The 22,505-nt window shown below is 43.7% G+C and overlaps 2 protein-coding genes and 3 non-coding genes across 8 annotated transcripts in view; 2 read left to right on the top strand and 3 right to left on the bottom strand.

The window, feature by feature from the left end:
* LOC144698345 (uncharacterized) overlaps positions 1–1,013 on the bottom strand; it is a 44,139-nt gene extending 43,126 nt beyond the window's left edge. Inside the window, exons 1-2 of one of the 2 annotated variants that reach the window (XM_078570308.1) lie at positions 862–1,013; positions 298–404 (exon numbers count right to left, since the gene is read on the bottom strand). The gene's annotated coding sequence lies outside the window, so the exon portion shown is untranslated. Of the gene's footprint in view, positions 1–297; positions 405–861 lie in introns of those variants that run through there. The other variant, XR_013580501.1, reaches the window with a different exon arrangement.
* The window catches only part of LOC144698328 (uncharacterized), a 694,970-nt gene that overhangs the window by 631,316 nt on the left and 41,149 nt on the right, over positions 1–22,505 (top strand). The gene's annotated exons all lie outside the window — the stretch shown is intronic.
* Positions 6,014–6,085, bottom strand: trnae-uuc (transfer RNA glutamic acid (anticodon UUC)). The gene has a single exon. It is a non-coding gene; the product is annotated as a tRNA-Glu (tRNA).
* On the top strand, positions 9,078–9,159 carry trnas-aga (transfer RNA serine (anticodon AGA)). Its single transcript has one exon. It is a non-coding gene; the product is annotated as a tRNA-Ser (tRNA).
* On the bottom strand, positions 19,215–19,287 carry trnat-ugu (transfer RNA threonine (anticodon UGU)). Its single transcript has one exon. It is a non-coding gene; the product is annotated as a tRNA-Thr (tRNA).

Below are 22,505 nucleotides of genomic sequence, written 5' to 3'. Positions count from 1 at the left end.
CTTTCCAAGGCTCCAAGCTCTGGAATTCACTCCCTAAACCCCTCCCATTCTCTACCTCATTTTCCTCCTTTAAGATACTCCGTAAAACCCACTTCTTTGACCAAACGCTTGGTCACCTGCCCTAATATCTCCTCATGTGGCTCAGTGTCAAACCTTGCTTTGTAACATTTCTGTGAAATGCCTTGGAACATTGTCTTACATTAAAAGTGCGATATAAATACAAATTTTTGTTGTTGATTTTGGACAGAAATCACTGGTCCTTCATCATCACTGGGTGAATAACCTGTAACTCCTTACCTAACAGCATTGTGGGAGCACCTTCACCACACGGACTGCAGCGGTTCAAGAAGGTCAAACATCATCTTCTCCACAGGCAACTGGGGACTGGCAATATTTGCTGGTATCTGTGGAGAGGGAAACAGAGTAAACATTTCAGGATTTGCAGAATGATTTACTGGGAGTAAAAATGCTGCAGAATTTGATGATCAATATAAGCTCAGAAGTGGAATAGAAATGGACTATAGCGCAGGAAAAACAATTCCTGACTATGAAAGATACTGTGGGAAGATAAAGCTGGGAAGCCAGCAGCACATGGTCAGGGGATGGGCAGCAGTGGAAATCTCATTGAGACACAGTCAGCAGAAGTAACAATAAAATACTAACATAACTCAAATAGATCCATTATTAGAGACAGAGGAAGGTGATCAGGGAGGGCAGAGGTGAAACAGAGCAATGGATGGACATGGATTCAGATCCTCAGTAAAGGAGCCGCACCAGTCCCTGAGACTTGGAACCTCTCACCGAAAACAGAGCACAGCACTAAAAGCTCTAAATTGTAGATGGATGGTGAAAAATACTCACCTCTGAAAGAATATCACCATTTTCAAAGTTAAACTCTCCTGCTGGAGCCTGCAGCTGAAAAGATAGCAGAAGCACTGGAGTCAGAGAAAAATCTCCCAGTTGAGGAAATACCCAGGGAGTGGGATGATGTCACCGTGTAATTGTCGATGTGTGATGATGTCACAGTGTAATTGTCGATGTGTGATGATGTCACAGACACAGAACATCTGGGTCTGTGCAAACCAGTGATCACCACATATTACGAAGGATGTAAGGGTCCTTCAGAGGGGGCAGAGGAGATTTATCAGAATGGGTCGAGGGATGAGGGATTTTAATTGTAAGATTAAATTCAAGAAACTGAGGTTGTTCTCCTCGGAGTTAAGGAGCTTGAGGGGAGATTTGATAGAGGTGTACTGGATTATGAAAGGTAGTTAAATTAAAGCTGTTTCCATTAGCTGATTATGAAAGGATTAAGGGACAGAGATTTAAGATTTTAGGTAAGATCCACAATGTGAGGAAGAGATTTTTTTACCCAGTAACTGAAAATGACCTCAATGTTTACATTCAAAAGCTGGTGCTATTCAGGTCCTGGTGAATCAAGAGACTTTCAGATTTTGTCGTAATGTTTGGTTTCAGTTTCTCATCTCCCTCAAGTATCCCTTGAGTTCCTCCTCTTCTAACATCCTGTAAATGCAATTCAAAAAATCCATCACGGTCAATCCAGGATTGAAATTCAGAAAGAACATACGTTTCTATTGGTTTGAGTTTGCTGTGTCTAAATCCTCCCCTTCTGACCCCCTGTAAAAGGAGTTTCCAAAATCCTTCCCTGTCAGTCCAGGATAGAATTGCGCAACATTCTCTCCTCCTGCTACATGCACCAGGATGACCGCGCATGCGCCATGCTGCACATTGCCCTCTATAAAGATGGCGGCCGTTACCCCGGGCCTGGCGAAGGGAGAAATCCAGAATTTTTCGGCCCGTTCTCTGCAAACACAAGACCGGTACCTTGTTATTTGGGGTCTGCGGCCTGCACTGTCTCTTTATGAAGCCTCCCTGCCCACACCGCTGGCTCCATTCCTCCTCACACACCCACTAACTCTGTTAGTTTGCTCCACTCGACTTTCTCTAACCCGCTCTGAGCAGCTTCAGTCACAGACCAGCACTGCGCATGCTCATGGTCCGACCGCAATGCGCATGCCCCACCTCTATCACATGCGTATGGTGCTGCTGTTGTGAAGATAGGGCACATTCTGCCCCGCAGCGAATGCTGGGTGGTCGCTCTGCCATTGAAAGATCACGTTGCAGAACAAAAACCTCTGTCCTGTAATCAGAATACGATGGGTGCAATAGGGGCAAGACATAAAATTGTTGAATCAATGATACAGCGGCCAAATTGCTCCAGGGTCCACCGCAATTCTCGCCTGGATGCAGAACAAACCCAGACAGTTAGATCTGAACTCAGTGTCGTCTCAGCAGAAGGGGTGAGCTAGTAACATTTCCCCCCTTACATGGAACATTTACACCATGTCTTGCCAGCATCTCTGCTCTGATTGTGGATCAAATCTTTTGAACTTTTAAAGTTGGAGTGTTAACGTGTGGGCAAACTGAATAAAGCCCTTTGCACAAGTGAAGTATCTGAATGGTCTCCCACCACCAAGACTGGGTTGCTGTGTCAGTAAATGGGATGAGAGTGAATCCCTTTCCAATTTTAACTGGTGAACAATCTGTTTACAGTGTGAGTTTACCTACACATTTTCAGCTCAGACATGGGTTTCGAAATCGACTGGTAATGGGTTCCACATTCTTAGCACCACATAAGAAAAAGGAACAGGAGTAGGCCATTCGGCCCCTCAAGCCTACTCCGCCATTTAATAAGATCATGGCTAACCTGATAGTCACCTGAAATCTGTATCCCACCTATCATTGATAACCTATCATCCCCTTGCTTCCCAAGGATATATCGACCTCTGCCTTAATAATATTCAATGACTTTGCTTCCACAGCCTTTTCAGGAACAGAGTTCCAAAGTTTCACGACCCTCTGAGAGAAAAAAAATCGCCTCATCTCCATTTCAAATGGGTGACCCCTTGTTTTTAAACAGCGATTCCGAGTTCTAGATTCTCTCACAAGAGGTAACATCCTCTCCAAATGCGCCCTGTCAAGTACCCTGAGGATTTTTCTGTTTCACTGATCAGGTAAAGTAAAGCAAAATACTGCAGATGCTGGTTATCTGAAATAAAAACTGAAAATGCTGGAATTCTCAGCAGATCTGGTAGTGACTGTGGAGAGAGAGACACGGTTTTCATTTCAGGTCTGTAACCTTTCATCAGAACTGCACTGCATCTAAAATGTTAATCATGCCTCTCAATCCAAAGATGCTGCCAGTTGTAGTAAGGGAACTCAAGAAGGAAATGAAAATCCCCTTTGAGGAATGGAATCCAATGCGAATGAAGGGTGAACTGCCCGACTGACCAGAGACAGTCAAGGCACCTTTCCCTTCTTTAAGACGCTGGAACAGTGACTCTAATGTTAACAGTGAAATTAACTGATTTGAGACATTGAAAGGATTCTCGTTACTGCACATCAGGAATTCAAAACTAATATCGGCTTCGGGACAATCAGAATGCTTGGTATCAGACAAGACAATGAAAGGCTCGAAGGGAGATGGCACCGGTTGTAGGGGAGCTGGTTCCCGGTGACATGGATGTGTCTACAGTGGGTGGCATCAGACTGTTTCCATGTATCCACAATGAATGTCCCACCCTTTATTTTGGAAGAGTAAAACTGATAGAGCGCAACAACAATCTGGGTAGTGGCAATCTGAAGATTAGACTCACTGACACCCCGGTTGGGATACCTTGTCAGTTAGGTTTGTGTAAGTGTCTGTGGCGCAATTGGTCAGCGTGTTTGCCTGTTAACTGAAAGGTTGGTTATTCAAAACCACCCGGGGGGGTGAAGATTTTTACTGTTTTTCCCCCTCATCACCAATCATTGTCACACAGTTCCGGGTTGTCATTGGGTACTTGGGCTGCAAGATATCCCCAAACGGTGGCAGGTCTTTTGTTGTCCAGTGAGCTCCCACAAAAACAGCTTCTTTTTAAAATTACTTTTTCTGTCAAATACAATGAGAAAAGATTTGGACCCATTATGTACCTTCATCTAACCCATTAGAAATCCATGAAATTGTTGGAATCAAACGAAACCCCTCTCTTCCTCAGCTCCACAGTGAGTGAGACAGGGAAAAGCAGCAAAGCAGCAATATTCCGGCCCCGCACTCTCCCATCGCCTGCTACTAGCAGAAAGCGGCGACTGCACCGTCAGTCAGCGGGTTACTACCCATCCCTGGAACGCGAGAACCTCCAATCCGGGCCAAACCTCCCAATACACCGAGCACAGACTCAGGAAAACGCAGGTAGATTATATCCCGGTCACTAAACCTCCGAGCAGCATTTACAGAATACCCGAGTGAGTGAGTCACAAATAAAAGTCACACAAACTTTCTAAACTTTTCACTGTAAAATTCCTTCATTTTATTGAAAAGCTGACTGTTGTGAATCTGAAAATGAGCTCGATAGGTTTTGTGTTACCAAGTGACTTGTTTTCCATTGTTTGTCCATCAGGTTTGGATTTCAATTTGTGTTGGATGTTGATGCGAATCTGATTTCAAAATGAGGACACAAAGCAGCCAAATATTAAAGGCAGGAGAAAGTGCTGAGGAAAATCGATCACAGTTCTTGGAAGGAGGTGCAGCTAAGAAGTGGAAGATGTGAATGATGTTATTGATGATTGAGGGGAATGCATTGCAACTTTGGGGCATTTGTAGGCCGATTGTGTTCCACACTTTTAAATTCCGACCAAGCTGAGGTATCAGGTAGAAAGCAGCAGGTTTAGCCATGTATGTTGAGATACGAAACAATTCTTTTCCTTCCTGGCTAGCTCAGTCGGTTGAGCGTGTGACTTTTAATGTCGGGGTTGTGGGTTCGATTGCCATGCTGGTGCTGTAATACTTTAACGATCTGAATAAGAGCCGTACGGACTGGAAACATTGGCCCTGTTCATCGCTTCAGCTGCTGATTTTTCCAGCATATTTTGCTTTTGTTTCAGATTTCCATCATTCGCAGTAATTTGCTTTTATCTTTTTACTTTGAAATCTTGCTGCTTAAATAAAACAACAACTAATCACTGCGGCTCCTGTGAAACTTACAAGGCAGACATTCATCACTGAAAGCAACTGACACACATCAAATTCAAAGTACTTTCATGTCGCATCTCTTTCTGCTTCTGTCTCGCCCCCAGCTCCCTCTGCCCGTCCAGCTCCCAGGTCAATTCGCTGCTTGATGCAGACACAGTCGATTCGTAGGAATTGGTAAAACTCGTGGGTAAAGAGACACCTGGATCTCACCTTCCTGGTTCTCCCAGATACTAATTACAGGAATGTGCACAGTGCCGATTATCCACAGTCACTCTCCTCCCAGTTGTTCAGCTGTTTAAATGATTTTCACACTGGCTTTCAATGTGAAGAAAGCAGAGCTGTGATCAGTTGATATTGTTCAGCAGATGTACTGCAGGAAGGTACATGACAGGCCGATGGTAACAGTGTTCTTTGGATGCGGTGAGCTCCAGTGAAGGATTGGCACCATTAATGTGTCGCTCAATTAGTCTCGTGATAAATCTCGTGCTGGAAATTACAAGAAAACTCGCTGAATTTGCTCCGTGTTTTAGTTTCAAAAGAGCCGAAAACAAGGTAAGAAAGTACATCTCGCTAGAGTCAGTTATAAAATGGCAGAATGACCCGTGCTGTTGGGAAACATAAAATTATAGAAAGTCACAGCACAGAAAGAGGCCATTCGGCCGGGCGTGCTGCTTTCAAAGAGCAGTAGTGATTGTTTGATCTATCAGGATTGATATTTGTGCCAGTGCAAACAGTAGGCAGCAAAATTCGTTCTTCTCCCACCCATATTTTGCGTCACACCAACATTTCTATAGTCAGTGCTTTGCAACCAGCCCTTCTCCTCCTCTTCCTTCATTCCCTCACTCCACTTGAACCAAGTGTGATGTTTTCCAGCTCTTGAGGTGCCCTTAAACCCTCACTCCTCTGATTCTGGTGGGTCTTTTAAACGTTTACAAACAATGAATAATCAACACTCGTTCCAAAAAACGAAATAACTCGACATTCCCTGACCGGGAATCGAACCCGGGCCGCGGCGGTGAAAGCGCCGAATCCTGACCACTAGACCACCAGGGAAGTTGGGCTGATAGTTTTCGATTTGGCTTATCTACGCTGCTTTTGCCTATTGTTTTCCAGTTCAGATTTCTTTCACCTCAAAACTGCCTGTTTCGGTTCAAGATAAATGACTTCTTCAGCCAATGAAAACAACGGTTGCTGTGATCTGGAACATGAAATCGACAGTGAGGTGAAATAGCCCCACAAGCTGCACATGCGCAACTTTTAATTTCCAAAACTCGCTGTTGGTCCAATGGAAGCGCCGATTCCCAGTCACTGGACATCAGGGAAACGACCAATAAGGCTTGACATTTGGATTAGGGAGGCAACTTTTGACATTTATTTTTCATTCCCGACCTCCTTCAGAGACAACTTTCTCCGACTAATTGGTCTGTTTAGGTTGAACACAAGCGACTTCTTCACCAATGAGAAAAACAATTGCTGTTAGCTGGAACATGAAATACTTTCCTCCTTTAAGACAGCTGTTATAACCTCCCCCTTTGAACGAGCTTTTAGTCATCTGACCGAATATGTGGCTCAGTTTTACACTTTGTAATATAATGATTCTGGGGAACGCCTTGTGACATTTCATTAGGTTAAGGCGCTTTATAAATATAAGTTGTTGTTGTAGGATATATATATAGAGAGGGCCACTCTCCTGTTTTATCGTTCACGCTGATACTTTTCTCAGCGACATTTTAACATGAATTCACACAACTAATGTGAATCAAGTTTGCGACGTTAAAAACGTTTTAACCCCCTCAGGGAACTGAACCACATTGACAATCGCAGAGGAGCAGACACAGAGAGATATACACCGAGAGTGACAGAGGCCTAAGGAGAGACACACACCCAGAAAGCAAGGGTGTTATCAACTTGGCTCAGTGTTTGTTCCATTTCCGAAAGCAAATTCCCTGAATGCTGACAAATGAATGGGACTCAGAAAATACGGACGTATTTTGATGGGTTTCCTTCTAATTAACTGATAATTCGTTTGGTTAAAATCAACAATGGTGAAAACTTTAATCAGCAAGATTCCAACCCTTGTGCTCATGTTTACAAAAATTTAAATTATCGTGATTTCGCTCACACTCATCTAAACAAGCTTGGATAATGCTCTTGTCAGGTTTCAAACCGCAGCTCCATCATATGTGAAGTGAATATGACCCCCACTCGCCTCTATAAACCCTGCGCTGTAAAGATCCCAATGGAGCTGTCTGGAATGTTAAACTGTGACGTCACGCAGCAGCACTTTGGGTCTTTGTTTTGACGAAATGGAATTCGGCTGTTCTCATTAGGAATGCTGGAGACAGACTGATCAACAATGTCATCATCAAATGGCACAGCGCAGTAAGAGGACCTTCCATCCATCGTGTCTATGTCAGTTTTGTACAAAGAGCTTTATAATTTATGACAATTTCCTTCTCTTTCTCCTTAGCCCTGCACAATTCCCATTTGGAAACTCCATGTTAAGAAAACCAATATTGAAAGCTTCAGCTCGTTCCTCACCTGAGCCAATACGTACTACTTGCTTCAGGCACTGACGTTTGCAGTGAAGGAGAACAAAGCAATATAATTTACAGGCTAGCCTGGATCTTTTTTTATTCATTCACGGGATGTGAGATCCGCTGTCTAGGTCAGCATTTGTTGCCCATCCTTATTTGCCCTTGGGAAGGTGGTCTGCCTTCTTGAACCGTTGCAGTCCATGTGGTGTAGGTACACCAACAGTGCTGTTAGGAAGGGAGTTCCAGGATTTTGACCCAGCAACAGTGAGGGAACGATGATATATTTCCAAGTCAGGATGGTGAGTTACTTGAAGGGGAACTTCCAGGTGGTGGTGTTCCCATGTGTCTTCTGTCCTTGTCCATCTGGCTGGTAATGGTCGTGGGTTTGGACACTGGTGTCTCAGGAGCCTTGGTGAATCCCTGCAGTGCATATTGTAGAAGGCACACACTGCCGCTACTGTGCGTCAGTGGTGAAGGGAGTGAATGTGGATGTGGTGCCAGTCAAGTGGACTGTTTTGCCCAGCCTCTTCAGTGTTGCAGGGGCTGCCCTCATCCAGGCAAGTGGGGAGAATTCCATCACACTCCTGACTTGTGCCTTGCAGATGGTGGACAGGCTTTGGGGAGTCAGGAGGTGAGTTACACGTTGCACGATTCCTAGTGTCTGACCTGATCTTGTAGTCACAGTGTTTATATGGCCCGTCCAGTTCAGTTCCTGGTCAATGGTAACCCCCAGGATGTTGATAGTGAGGGATTCAGATATGGTAATGCCATTAAACATCAAGAGCGATGGTTGGATTATCTCATGTTGGAGATGGCCATTGCCTGACACTTGTATGGTGCGAATGTTACATGCCGCTTGTCAGCCCAAGCCTGGATATTTCCCACGCCTTGCTGCATTTGGACATGGATTGCTGCAGTATCTGAGGAGTGGGGCATGGCTGAACATTGTGCAATCATCGGCAAACTTCCCCACTGACTGACCTTTAACAACAACTATCATCTTCCTTTGTGCTAGGTATGACTCCAACAAGTGGAGAGTTTCCCCTGATTCCCATTGACTCCAGTTTTGCTAGGGCTCCTTGATGCCACACTTGGTCAAATGCTGCCTTGATGTCAAGGGCTGTCACTCTCACCCCATCTCTGGAGTTCTGCTCTCTTGTCTATGTTTGAACCAAAGCTGTAATGAGGTCAGGAGCTGAGTGGTCCTTACGGAACCCAAAAGGGGCATCAGTGAGCAGGTTATTGCTAAGTCAGTGCCGCTTGATAACACTGTTGATGACCCCTTCCATTACTTTACTGGTGATGGAGAGTAGACTGATGGGGCGGTTATAGGCTGGGGTGGATCATTCTCACTCTTTCATTCCCAGTTTGGTAGAAAGAACGAGGAGAGACATGATAAATTGCAGGGTTTCGGGGAAAAGGTTGACAAGATGGGCAGAAAGACCGCTTTCACTGCTGTAACCATTGTATGAATTCATATAAATAATGCGATAATCAGGGCAACTTCTGTAGTCGTGGCCGAGTGGTTAAGGTGATGTACTAGAAATCCAGTGGGGTTACCCCACGCAGGTTCGAATCCTGCTGACTACGTTTTCCATTACTTCCGATTTTGACCGCGCGAATTAATGATCGATGAATCGAGGAAAAGAGATCCAAACACATCCGTGGTCTCTTATTTCCATTCATTTCTCGGCCTTCTGCAAATCTCCAGTCGGAACTGGAAAAAAAAAATAGCCAATTTGGTGACATGATTTCATTCTGGCATGTGTCTCTCCTTAGGCCCGTCAGTCTCGGTGTATACCTGTTTGTGTTCCTCTGTGTGGGTCAATGTGGTTCAGTTCCCTTAGGAGGTGAAAACATTTTTATGAGCACAAATTGTATTCACATTAGCTATGCAAATTCACATTACAATGTTATAGTGAAAAATATCAGGATGAAAGGTGCAAGAGGAGTTTGTCTCTTTCTATATATGGACTACAACAACAAATTATATTTATAAAGCTCCTTTTACCTAATGAAACGTCACAAGGCGTTCCCCAGGAGCATTATATAACAAAGTGTGACACCGAGCCACATACTCGGTCAGATGACTAAAAGCTCGGTCAAAGGGGGAGGCTCTAAGAACTGTCTTAAAGGAGGAAAGTATCGATTTCATGTTCCAGCGAACAGCAATGGTTCTTTCATTGGCTGAATACGTCACTTGTATTCAACCGACATAGACCATTTGGTCAAAGAAACTTGTCCTTGGTGAAGTTTGTAAAAGTAAACTCCACTACAATTTGGCGGCCTATAAACAGCGCCCACCAATGTTTGCTGCCTCTCGCTGTTTCTTAGCTCCACCCAAACTGATTCTACATCTTGATCCTTCAATCTAAGATCCTCTTTCACTAATGTACTGATCTCGTTCCTTATTTACAGCGCGACCCCGCCTCGTTTTCCTTTTTGCCCATTCTTCCTAAATGACGAATATCTTTGAATATTCAGATCAACCAATCACACTGTTCTTTGAAAGCAGCACACAGGGCCGAATGGCCTCTTTCTTTGCTGTAACTTTCTGTCATTTTATGTTTTCTAACACCACGGTTAAGATGAACTTTCTTATCTTCCATGTGATGCTTTGAATTCAAGACAATTAGCAAATTCAGCGAGTTTTCTTATCATTTTGAGCACAGAATTTGGAACTGGACTCGTTGAACGACATTTAAATGGTCTCAATCGTAAGAAGCAGCTCACTGACTCCAAACAGGCACCGTGAGCGTCAGCCTGTTGTGTGCATTCTTGCTGTACATCTTCTGAGCTATAAGCTAATCACAGCTCCACTTTCTGCACATTGAATGACAGTGTGAAAATAAGCACAATTTCAAATCTTAACTATGCATATTAGTGATTTTCTTTGTGTGCCAATGTGGTTCAGTTTCCCACTTTCACCAACCAAACATTATCCACGTTAGTTCTCTGACTTCATATCAGCAAAAAAAAAAGCAGTTAACAGGACATTTCTCTCTTTATTTTGAGTGGAGACTGTTCAGCAACTAAACTTCTGGATGTTACAAAGCAGAGGATGATTGAAGTTTTCACATGATCTCATTAAGTAGCTGAGAATGCTCGAGGGGCCGAATGGCTAATTCCTGATCATTTTTTTAATATTCTAATTCAGTGTCAATGTTGGTGAAGACAATGTTTGTGTCTAATCTGAATGTGGTAGTGAGGCCGAGCGAGCTCAGCCGCTGGTTCAGGTTTCGATCTCTCTGGTGATTTGGGTTTTACTCCCACTGCTGCCAAACTTTCTGGTGGTTTGTTATTTGAGGCGCTTCCCAAAAACTCTCCGTGCGGTGAAGGAGCAGCTGAGCTGTGCCGTGTTGTATTTCAGTTGGAAGAATAAGGAGAGACAGTGTAAATCCCAGGGTGACTGGGAAAAGGTGGGGCAATGGCACGGACTGGAAGACCTTCTTTCACTGGAACTCGCTGTTTTCATTCTATTATTTTAAACCAACAACATGCAGCCTTTACCCAGTTGTCCTGGCCGAGTGTTTGAGGCGTTTTTCCACGTGGTTCCAATCCTGCCAACTCCCCTTCTTCTCATTCCTGATTGACACAAACTGTCAGCAGAATAAATTATCAGTCAAATGAAAAAGACAACCACCCAAACACCCTCGTGTTTCTGGCTTCAGTTCATCTGCAAACATTCACTACATTTGGAGTCTGAAATGGAACAATAATTGGCCAAGTTGGTGACATCCTTGCTTTCTGGGTGTTTGACTCCCCTTCGGCCTCTGTCACTCTCGGTGTATGTGTCGGTGTGTGTTCCTCTGTGTGTGTCAATGCGGTTCAGTTCCCCGAGGGGATGGACACATATTCACCATCACAAACTTGATTAACATTGGTTGTGCAACTTCATATTAAAATGGCAAAGAGAAAAATATCAGGATGAACGATGCAAGTGGAGTTTACAATGTTTGAAAGGAGGTGCAGCAAAGAAGCGGAAGATGTGAATGATGTTATTGATGATTGAGAGGAATGCATTATTACCTTGTGGATTTTGTAGGTCGATTACCTTCCACAGCTGAAATTCAGAACAAGCTGAGGCTCCAGGAGGAAACCTCCCTGAATTTTCACATAGGAAATAACGCGCGTGCATGCCCGGCTCGGCTGTGACAGAGACAGGGCGGGCAGAAGACCCTCTTTGTCTGCTGTAACCATTCTATGAATTCATATAAATAATACAGGCTTACTGCCAAGATCTGTAGTCGTGGCCGAATGGTTAAGGCGATGCACTTCAAATCTATTGGGGTTACCCCGCGCAGGTTCAAATCCTGCCGTCTATGTTTTCCATTATTTCTGATTTCAACCGTTGATCCCAGAAACAGTAAATGGAATCGACATTTTCACAACACCTGCAGTAGCAAAGTTTGACCAGTGGATGGCAGTGAAACCGTGATTGCTCACATCACATGAAGCAGGCGCTGTCTCAATTATTACTGCATTTGGCACTGTCTCTGTTCATGTTAAATTAGACGCCGTTTCTGTTTCTATTGCACTAGGACATGTCTCTGATCATATTAGAGAAGGTCATCTCTCAGTTGTTTCTGTAATTGGCTCAATCTCAGTTGTTTATGTACTGGGCTAGGGCCACAATACAGTTGGCACTATCTCAGTCATGACTGCACTGAAGCAGGTCTCGACTAGAGTTACAATAGGCCATGCCCCAGTTGGCACTGCACTAGAGCTTGTCTCTGGTTATAGAAAACTAGAACATGTTTTTATTTGCATTTCACAAGACTCTGTCTCAGCTATTACTCCAGGAGAACCTGCCACGTGTCTATCAAACTGGACCCTGTCTCAGTTAATGCTGCACCAATACATGCCTCCATTCATATCACACAATTCCCTGTTTCTGTTGTTATTGTCCTTTATCATGACTTTGTTATTTCTGGACTTGTTCATGTCTCTGTTCTTATTGATCTTGTACATTTGCTGGTATTTACTTCACCAGGCACTGCGTCAGTTGATATTAAAAAGAGCCCTGAATTATGTGAAGCTCCACTAGACCCTGTATCAGTTTTCTTCAATTGGATCCGGTCTGTGTTATTACTACGCTAGGCAGGTTCGTATTACACAAGATCCTGTCTCAATTATTACTGCACTCGGCACTGCCTGACTTATGTTTCACTAGGTCGGGGCCCTGCTTATAACGCACTCAATCATGTCCGCACTTATATTCCGCTATTTCAGAACAAGTTACACGAGACTCTGTATCACACTCGAGCTTGTCTGTCTTTTTAATTAAGATGGATCCTGTCTTTGCAGAGACTTTGTCTTTGTACCTCTGTCTCTGCTTCTATTCCACTCTCCCTTTCCCTGTTTTTACTCCACGAGATCAGATCTGTCTCTCTTACACTGGCGGCAGTCTCCGTTATTACGACTTAGACTCTCTCTGGGAAGCAATTACCCTGAGCCCTGTGCCTGTAATAACTGCCCTATTTCACTTGATGTTGATCCAGGCCCTGTATCAGTAAATATTGCACTCGCCCCGTCTCCACTATTACAGCAGTAGAGCCTGTCTATGTTAATATAGCACTGGTCCTTGTCCCTGTTATTCGTGCACTAGGTCACGTCTTTGCTTAAGTAACATTAGATGCTTTCTCTATTATTACTGCACTGGTAATGTCTCTGCTTAAATTGCACCAGGCCCTGTCTCAATAATTACCACACCAGGCTCTGTCTCTGTTGTTGCTGCACTATTCTATGTTTCTATAAGGTGGACGTTGAGTTGCAAATGGGCCTCTGACTTTGGCCTAAAACTTCAGATTTCTCATTGTCTGTTTGTTCTGCGCAGCTCCAGATATTCATTTTCATTACAGCCAACAGTGTTACATATGAGACATCGCCTGTTCTGTGTGTCTATATGAAAAGAAATCATGCTGCACAATTGCACAAAGATAAAAGATTTATCCTCACCAGAATGTTTCATTTTATTTTATTTTCTCTTATTCAAACTGTAACTACAGATCGTCTAATAACGTAAATATTCATTGGTAGTATATTCTGTTGTGTGCTCTTGTTTAGAAATTCCTGTCATACCAACCATTTCTTTGCTAAGACCATACTCACTGAATGTCTGTCATCTCTCTACCTGAGCGTCTAACTCACTGAAACTTATTGTTCTCTCTCTCAGATAAAAGCAAAATACTGCGGATGCTGGAAATCTGAAACAAAAACAAAAATACCTGAAAAAACTCAGGTCTGACAACATCTGTGGAGAGGAATAGAGTTGACGTTTCGAGTCCGTATGACTCTTCATCAGAACTAAGGAAATGGAGAAATGCGGTGAAATATAAGCTGGTAGTCGAGGGTGAGACAGGTAGAGCTGGATAAAGGGCCAGTGATGGAGGCAAAGAAGAGTTGTCATAGACAAAAGGACAAAGGGGTGTTGATGGTGGTGATATTGTCTAAGGAATGTGCTAATGGGGACATTAAGAGTAGCAAGCAGGACAAGCTAGTGACAGATGGCCCTAGTGGGTGTGGGGTAGGGGAAAGGGATCGAAATGGGTTAAAATGTGGAGATAAAACAATAGATCGAAATAAATTTTAAAATAGGTATGAAAAGAAAAATACATTTAAAAATATATATATAAATTATTGGAAAAAGGGGGATCGGAAAGGGGGTGGGGATGGAGGAAAGAGTTCATGATCTAAAATTGTTGAACTCAATATTAAGTCTGGAAGGCTGTAAAGTCGGAAGATGAGGTGCTGTTTCTCCAGTTTGCGTTGAGCTTGACTGGGACATTGCAGCAGGCCAAGGACGGACACGTGGGCATTCTCTGCGTCAGTGTGTGTGTGTGTGTATACATTTGCATATGTGAGTGTGCGCCTGTGTGTGTGTCGGTGGTGTGTGTGTGTCAGTGTGTGTGGTGTGTGTCTCTGTGTATCTTCGTGTGTATATGTGTGTGTGTGTGTCTGTGTCGGTGTGTGCGTGTCTGTGTGTTTTGTATCTGTTCGTGTGTCTGTGTGTGTTTCTGTATGTGTCCGCGTGTTTGTGTGTGTGTGTGTGTCTTTGTGTGCTTCTCTGTCTGTGTATGAGCGTGTGTTTCTGTGTGTTTATGCGTATTTGCGTGTGTTTGTGTGTGTGTCTTTGTGCATGTATGCATGTATGTCTGTGTGCACCTGTGTACGTCTGTGTCTTTGTATGTGTGTGTGCCTGTGTGCATGTTTGTCTGTATGTATGTATTGGTGTGTGCCTGTTTATGTGTGCGCATGTGCGTCTGTGTGTGTCTGCCTCTTTGTGTGTGTGTGTGTGTGTGTTTGTGTGTGAGACACGTCATATTGTTTGCAATTGAATTTCACAATGATCTTCATCATCCTTGCATTCATGAAAGATGACGGACATGCAACAAAGGAATCTATTCAGATGGGTTGTCTCCAGGTGCTGCACAGTTTCTGATGGCTGAGCTTAATCCTTGAGGGGCAGTTTCTGTCACAAGTGACTCACGTGAAGCTACAAATGATGTTCTGGGTTGTTGTTTCCAGTCTTGCCGTCTGTTGCCAAGCCGCTGTAGCCATTGCGATGCACAACAGTCCACAGGAAGTATCGCCATCTTCCTCCGTCATCATCTAGTGAAATTCATGTAAGATTATCGCTAATTAGGGCCTCCAAGTCACGCTTGTGAGTGTCATACAAGCAGAGCTTTGGGCGTCTCACTGTCCGCCTGGCCCTTAGCAATGTGGCCACCTTCCATCCTGTAAACAGGCCCGAGCCATCCAACCTCCCTCTGTTTGCTGAGCCTAACAGACTTGGGAGCTCTGTCTTTGTGAGGACTGCCGCTTCCTGATTGTGTCCCGACAGGAGATACCCAATAACCACCGCACACAGTGCAGATGGAAGTTGCAGAGTTTCTTTCCATGATTGGTGTAAGTCCTCCTTGTTTCACAGCCAGACAAGGTACTGAGGACACAGCCCGAATACACCATCAGCTTGGCCCCAAGGGTCAGCTTGATGTTAATTCATGTACGTTTCATGAGCCAGGTGATATCTGTTTACCCCGTGTGTGTATCAGGAACTGCATCAAGGAGCAGACTGTCTGTCACTGTGGAACTTGGGGAGAGTATTAACCAACCACTTCCAGCCGGGTGTTATCTAGTGTGATCAGTGGTGGAAGTGCAACACCTTTCCCTTTAAACATGGTTTTCTAGAAATTTTTCGTCAAATAGAACAAGTTACAAGCATGGGAGAGATGGTGAATGAGTCGCTGTTGGTTTTGCACATTTCTTGTGCACCCCAGTGCAGGGGGTAGGGGTGCGCTTATGCTCTGTCGTTGTCGGCCTATTTCATTGAAAAACGCGCTATTAATTCCAGAATCTACGATCCAAATGTGGTTCCACATGTTGTAGCTCCAGTAAAACCTCTGCTCCAGGTGAGGTTCGAACTCACAACCTCAGAATAGCCGCTGACTGCACTGCTATATAAGTACCGCGCACTAACCAATTGCACCACTGGCGTGCTCACACGGCTCCCCATTTGACCTAGTTACATTTTTCACGGATCACTGGGGTCAGACATGATTCCTTGATGGTAGATTAGTCAATGTGATCTCAATAAATTTTAATGATATTACATGAACTGCAATATATTTTGAATGAAATAAAATGCCGACAATGGGTCAGGGAAACTTTGTTAATTTTCACACACTGAGCATGGACACTGCCGGAGCTCCTGCGCCTTTTTCAATATTGTTTTCCTCAACTCCGAGTTTTCAAAAAGGAATTGGACAAATATTTGAAATGGAGAAGCTGCTGGGTTATGAAGAAAGAGAAAGATTTTGGGACTAACTGGGCAGCTCTTTGTAAAAAGCTGGCGTGGGCACGATGGGTCCGAATGAGCTGTGAACTTTTACGATTCCATTTCTCGATCAATTTCTCTTCAGCATTCCCAAATATCCCAGCCCAATCCTATTTCTGCAAAGCATAATCCAGAACTACCGCATCACGACACAGTTTGAAATTCTATACAAGTCCCTTGGGCTAACTCGCTGCGTGGGGTTTCTGTTGTGTCAGCCATGATCTTATTGAATGGCGGAGCAGCACCAAAAAGCTGAATGGCCGCAGTTCCTCTGACCCGGGCTGAATGGCCTCAAGATTGTTACCTTGGTTCTGATTTTATGGAACTGTGAGGGGCTCGAGCGACAAAATGGTCTGTTCCTGCTGCTGTTTGTTATGTTCTTATTCAGCACCAATACCACTCAAGGCAATGGTTACTATCATATTGCCAGCAGTAGCGTGTTTGAGTGGTCCAAGGCGCTGGATTTAAACTGCAGCCTCGATCCATTCGTGGATTTGAATCTCATCACTGTCAAAGTTTCAGGTGGTTCGTCCTTTCAGACGTTTCATCAAATCCCTTAGGATAGGCTCGGGGCATTTGACACATGACGTGGTTCATCTTGCTAGGAAGAACAAGGGAGGCTGTAGAAATTGAAGGATGAGTGGGAATTGGTGGGGCTGAATGCTCTCATTCTCTGCTGTAACCATTCCATGGTTTTACATGAACAACATTTACACCAGTGTAAGGTCTCCAGTAATGGCTGAGTGATTAAGGCGATGGATTGAAACTCCACTGGGATCTGCCCCCACAGGTTCGCGTCCTGCCGGTTGCACTGCTCAGTGTTCTGTCCTTTTGGAGCCTCCAGGATTAATTATTGGCTAAATGGAGTCAGAACCTTCCAAACGCTCCCGTCTGTTTTTCCTGTTTCACTTCTGTGCTCCTTCTTTCCTGTTCATCCATAAGCATTCACAGAATCTGCAGTCAGAATTTGAAATAAATCTGAGTTAAATTGGTGACATCCTTGCTTTCTGAGAGTTTGCCTCTCCTCAGAGACAAAACCTAGCCCTCTGTCACTCTCGGTGCTTCTGTCTGTCTGTGTTCATGTGTTTGTGTCAATATGGTTCAGTTCCCCGAGGGGTAAACACATTTTTACCATCGCAAAACTTTCTTCACTTGTATTATATATCTTCATGGTAAATGGTACAGAGAATAACAACAGGTGTAAAAGTTGCAAGAGGAGATTGACGCTTTCTGTGTTTATTTAAGTGGAGACTGCTTATTGATTCAGTTCCCATATGTGACACAGCGGAGGAAGATTTAAATTTTCACTGAGCAACATTTGAACAGACAGTGGATTCACTCGGTGTGATGGTGTGTTCCAGTTCGGTATATGCAATCAGAGAATCAATTTCTATTCGTTGCTTTGAACCCAATCTTTCTAATAGGTTGGATGTTATGCACATGTTTCCCCCATTTTCTCGCTTTATTTGAAATGAATATTCATAAATCTATTTGCGTGGGAACTAACTGATTAACAGCAGAAGTGGCAAAGTTTGGACAAGATTTCCTTCAAGCCAAAGGGCACAAAGCAGAACTACGTCAGTGATATAAGTAGAAGCAGGAAGAGAGGGAATCTATTTGACCCGAGGTGGTTTCAAACCATTAAACCTTCAGTTGGAAGCTAATTTCGTTCAAAAAGTATGCTATAGAAACACCCCAATGGTTCAGATTCGGTCCTTTCACCTCCTGGCTTCCATTCCCTGTCTCGATGTTGTGCAAAATGTCGTAACCAGCATCCAATTTATGGTTTGGAAAAGAGTAATATTAAACTTGAAACCTTCACTCTGTTTCTCCCTTCACATTTGCTGTCAGACCTGCTGAGAAATTCCAGCACTTTCTGTTTTTATTATAACATGAATTAATGTCTTTATCATGCACATGATCACAAGAAATAGGAGCAGGAGTAGACAACATGGCCCATCGAACCTGCTCCATCATTCAGTTCAATCATGGCTGATCTTGGGCTTCAACTTCATTATCCTGCCCGTTCCCCATATCCTTTAATTCCCCGAGATAGCAAAGATCTGTCCATCCCAACCTTAAATGTATTCAATGATGGAGCATCCACAACCCTCTGGGTAGAGAATTCAAAGTTTCACAACCCTTTGGGTGAAGTAATTACTCCTCATCTCAGCTCTAAATTATCGGCTCTGAGACTGTGCCCCAGTGTTTTAGACTCCCTGACCAGTGGAAACAATCTCTGTGTCCACCCGATCAAGCCCCCTCAGAATTTTGTAGATTTCAATGAGATTGCCTTTCATTCTTCTAAACTCCAGAGAATAGAAGCCCAATTTATTCAGCCTCTCATCATAGGACAACAACTTTATCCCAGAGACCAATTTAGAGAACCTTCTCTGTACCGTCTCCACTGACAGTGTATCCTTTTATAAATGTGGACATGAAAACAGCACACGGGATTTTCGATGCCGTCTCACCAAAACCCTTCTTTAAAGACTTCTGTATTCTTGCTCTCCAATCCCCTTGTAATAAAGGCCAATATGCCATTGGGCTTCGTAATTTCTTGCTGCCCCTGCATGCTAACTTTCTATATTTCTTGTAGAAGCACACTCTTTGAACATCAGCACATTCACTTTCTCACATTTTAGAAGCATTCTGCTGTTCTAATGTTTACAACGGAGAACATACTCGCACCTGCCTACATTATATTCCATCTGACATCTTGTTGCCCACTCAAATCACTTTCCGATATCTTTTTGCAGTGCTCTCCTCAAAGGTTACCTTGCCACCAAATTTCATAAATTTTAGCTATAGGCCCCAGTGAGAATTGAACTCACGACCACTGGTTTACAAGACCAGTGCTCTAACCACTGAGCTATGGAGCCACTTGCTGCATCCTACCGACAGCAAACCTCCTAGTGGAACGAGGAACAGGAACAGTTCTGCATGGATGATATTTGATCGACCTGGAAATGTCTGAGATGGAGAACAGAGAATTAAAAGATGCGACATGAAAACGGCAGAATTTGATGTGTGTCACTTGCTTTCACTGATGAATGTCTGCCGTGCTAATGTGGTAATGATTTTACTGCCGACTGTTTACACTGACACAAATATCACTCCCGACCAATCAATTGCAACTGCTCTTTGAAAGCAGCGCGCCAGGCCGAATGGCCTTTTTCTTTGCTGTAACTGTCTGTAATTTTATGTCTCCCAGCATCATTTCCCAGTCATTCCGACATTTTATTACATTCTATGGGAATGTACTTTCTTACATCCTCGCTTTTGAAGTCAAGACACTGAGCAAACTCAAAGTTTTTCTTGAATTCCAGCACAGGGTTTGGAACCAGACCAGTTGAACGACACTTTATTGGTGCCAATCCTTCACTGCAGCTCACCCCTTAAAACAGTGGCTGTCATTGCCCGAAGATATCATTTATGATAAAATTCTGTAGCAGAAACTTATATCTGGTGAAAGTATCTGAAAAAGGGGAAATGCGGCGGAGATAAAGCACGTTACAAGGGTTATAGACAGCTTTCCTCGTGATTTAGAGATGAGAATTCGGCCCTTTCACCGCCGTGGCCCGGACTCGATTCCCGGCCAGGCAATGAAGGTTTATTGATCTGGTACAAACTGTTAAAACAGGCCTGATTTACTTATTGATTGAAAACCGAAACGCACAACAGCTCCGCCCGAATCAGTGGAGTGAGAGTTGAAGTTTCACGTCAGAGCTGCAAATATCACACGTGCAACAGCTTCGAGAAGAAATACAGTTCCTCATGTCCGAGGGGTATCAGTTTGAACTTTTTGCATTTACACATTCATTCTCTCGATGTGTCCATTGCCTTAACCACTCGACCACAAGGACTCGGTGTCTGTTTAAATGTTGCCCAGTGAAAATTTCAATCACCCTCCTCTTTATAGCGTGCAGACACTTAGTAGCTGAATAGTCTCCACCCAAAACTGCAGAAACAAAATTCCTCTTGAACCTTTTAAACATGTTTTTATTTTCTCTCTACGATTTTAATATGAAGCCACAAAACTAAGGTGAATAAAGTGTGGGTGGTGAAAATGAGGAACTGAAGCACATTGACACACACAGCGGAACACACACTGACATGTTCACCGAGAGTGACAGTGGCCGAAGGAGAGTCAAACACCCAGAAAGAAAGGATGTCACCAAACCGGCTCAGTTTTGTTCCATTTCCGTCTGCAGATTTCGCAAATCCTTGCAGATGAATGGAAATAAGAAAGCGCGGGAGTTTTGTTTGATTCTATTTATCCGACAACTAATCCTGTTGGCACTGGTTAAAATCGGGAACAACGAGAACCACAGTCAGCAAACCAACATTGGGAAAACCCCGATGGATGTCAGAAACATCGCCCTCAACTCTCGTCCACGACGAACAGCAATTCCTTGGGTAAAACGTGTTCATATTAAACCAGAGGCGGCTATAAAGTAAGTCTTTCGGCCTGTCGTATCTGTGCTGGCTCTCAGGAAGAGCAACTAAACCAATTCCACACACCCGCCTTTCCTCCACACTAATTTCTACTTACATTGTCTCTCCTCGTTCACCCTGTCAAAATAAACCCGCCCCACTCCCCCTATTAAACTGGACTTGTCTCTTGCTCACACAAATGGAATTCCTAATGTGCCCGAAAGTGGGAAGCAGCTGAAAATTTGGGAGTGGCGGGAGTCGGGCCCACTCCTCCAGAGACTGGAACCTGAATCCAGCTCTCCAGTTTATAGAGCAAATGGAATTAGATTGTAGACAGCAGCTCAGAAATAATGATGACCTGCTTGATCAGAATAAAGTTATTTTGTAATTCGATATGAAATCAGTTGCATAAATAATGATTGTATCGAAAACTGTATGAGGAATCCTAGTCCAACTCTTCATGTCATTGGGTCAGGGAAACTTTGTTAACTAAGGCAAACTGTGCATGGATTCTGCAGAAGCTCCTTCTTCAAGCGAGAAATGGACAATGATTGAAAGGGGGAAAACTCAGGTTTAAGTAAAGAGAGAAGGAATTTGAGACGAATTGGTTAGCTCTTTAAAAATAGCTGGCACAGATACGATGGGGTGAATGGCTTCACGTTGTAGTAAAAACAGGAAATGCTAGAAAAACTCAACAGGTCTGACAACACCTGTGGAGAGAGAAGCAGATTTAATGCTTCGAGTCGGCATGACTCTGAAGAAGAGACATACGGACTCAGAATGTTACCTCAGCTTCTCTCTCCATAGATGTTGCCAGACCTGCTGAGTTTTTCCCAGCATTTTCAGTTTTTATTTCAGATTTCCAGCATCTACCATCAATCTTAGGTCCTCTTATTGCGCTGTGCCATTTGATGATGACATTGTTGATCAGTCTGTCTCCAGCATTCCTAATGAGAACAGCCGAATTCCATTTCTTCAAAACAAAGACCCAAAGTGCTGCTGCATGACGTCACCGCTTAACATTCCAGACAGCTCCATTGGGATCTTTACAGCGCAGGGTTTGTGCAGGGCAGTGGGGGTCATGATCATTTCACATGTGACAGAGCAGCGGTTTGAAGCCGGGCAAGAGCATTATCCAAACGTGCTCATTTAAGTGTGAGTGAATGTTCAGTAATTTACATTTGTTGTTAAAATGAACACATGGGTTCAAACCCTGCCGCCTGAAGATTTATCATTTTAAATAGGAGAAAACCCACCCAAACACACCCGTGTTTTCTTATTCATTTGTCAGCATTCAGGAAATGGCGTATTGGCATTGTCACTGGGCTAGAAACACAGAGATAAAAGCAAAATACTGTGGATGCGGAAAATCTGAAGTGAAAACAGAAAATGCTGAAAAAAGTTCAGCATGTCTGGCAATATTTCTGGAGAGAGAAACAGAGTTAATGTTTCAATTCCATGTGACTCTTCTTTGGAGTTCTTTGAAAGCAGCACACAGGGCCGAATAGCCTCTTTCTTTGATGTAACTTTCTATAATTTGATATTTCCCAACACCACTTCTTTCACAGTCATTCTGTCATTTTATAATCCACTCTTGCGAGTGGGTTCAAAGCTCAGCTACGTGCAGAAGACTGGAAGGAGTTTGCGACTGTGGATAATCGGC

This window comes from Cetorhinus maximus, chromosome 23, assembly GCF_964194155.1.
Source record: "Cetorhinus maximus chromosome 23, sCetMax3.hap1.1, whole genome shotgun sequence".
NCBI lineage: Eukaryota > Metazoa > Chordata > Chondrichthyes > Lamniformes > Cetorhinidae > Cetorhinus > Cetorhinus maximus.
This window is presented reverse-complemented; position numbering and strand designations above follow the sequence as displayed.